The following is a 1,726-nucleotide window of genomic DNA, read 5'->3' as shown; positions in this document are numbered from 1 at the left end:
CAGAGACAGCCCACAGAATGGGAAAAAAAATATTTGCACATGTATATATGACAAAGGTCTAACATCTAGGATCTACAAGGAAATCAAACATGCCAAAAGGGAAAAAAAAAAACAACCCTATTAAAAAATGGGCCAAAGATATGAATAGACACTTCTTAGAAGAAGACATATACAAGCAGCCAACAGATACATGAAAAAAATGCGTAGTTTCACTAATCATTAAAGAAATGTAAATTAAAACCACACTGAGATACCATTTAACTCCAGTCAGGATGGCCATCATTAATAACTCAAAAACCAACAGATGCTGGAGAGGATGTGGGGAAAAGGGAACACTTTTAATTTGTTGGTGGATAAGAAAGATGTCTAAATGCGTACACTGTTTTAATTTAGACCTGCCTAAGAAAACTTGCCTAACTACTTCTAAACTATGTTAACTATGCCTGCCTCATTAACCATCTTAGGGATATTTATGGCCATAGGTTAATGTCACATCATTAAGAGATTTTATTTAGAATTAATTAAAAATAATATCGTGTTTATTTAGTGGCATGCTAATCAGTATTTTATGATATTATGGTGTAGATATATGGCTTTTTGCTTGTCTATCACATTTTTAGTGTTACTGGGGAAAGTATTTTTGGTTTGACTTTCTTTGTTCTTAATACGAAGGGACAAATTGACTAAGCTGACCAAAGGAGGAGGTGGGCCAGATAAAACTGTCCCATATATGTTATGTTACCTTTTATGTTATCTTTTAATTGGGGCCATGTTATTGTTTTATTTTTTTTAACGGGGATAGCACAGAGTTGAAGCTAACAAATTAGGTAATTTTACGGAGACGTTTAACTTCTATGTCTTTTGTTTTATAAAGTAGTAACAATAAGCCAGTGATGTATATTATCTTTAGTCAAAGTATCGATGACTGGTTTTGGGGAAAATAGATATATTTTTTATTTTTATCTAATTTTGCCTTTGAGGAAGAGATATGTATCATGGAAGGCCAGAACTACCGGAAAGGGGCATGATATCACATATTTAATAAATATTCTTTTGTAATTTAACATCATAGTCTTTGACCTATTACAAAATCACATATATTTCATGGGCAACAGCTGGTGATAGGAGTATTAAGATGAGCACTAAGAACAAAAAGAAAAAAGTTTAGAGGAAATTTATCAAGACAAATCTTTCTCATCTGTTAACAACTGCTAATATTAACCACTTATTTAGACACAAATCTGCTCAAGAGCTTCCTCAGGTTTGAGCTGTCTACATCAGATGTCATCTTCTTCCCAAACTGGCCTTGACTTGTTTTGAGTCAGAAACCCCTCCCAGGAAAACACTATTCAAGAGATGGAGTCTCCCTTTAGATTTAAAAAAAAAAAAAAATGTGGCCTCTTGCTTGGTAAGAGTCTTTTCATTGGGTTTGGAGAAGACTTTTGAAAGATATTGCATTTAAGAGATAAATTTTACTGGTTGAAAATTGTGAGTTTTGAATTTTTTGGAAGAGTGGAACCCACTAAAAAAATGAACTTTTTATTAGATTGTAATTCTTAGTTAATTGTTTTGCAAGGTTAGAATAATAAATGAATATGTCTTTTTTATAATTACGGAATTATATTTTGCAGAGAAAGATTTATAGTTGTCAGTTATTTTAAATGGGAATAGCTGATGTTTTTTGAAACAGGTTGACCTTAGGTTAAACAAAACCAATGGAAGAGCC

This window comes from Carlito syrichta, unplaced genomic scaffold (genome assembly GCF_000164805.1).
Source record: "Carlito syrichta isolate Samal-C Ts95f unplaced genomic scaffold, Tarsius_syrichta-2.0.1 Scaffold313565, whole genome shotgun sequence".
In the NCBI taxonomy this organism is placed as follows: domain Eukaryota; kingdom Metazoa; phylum Chordata; class Mammalia; order Primates; family Tarsiidae; genus Carlito; species Carlito syrichta.
Note: the sequence above shows the minus strand (reverse complement) of the source record.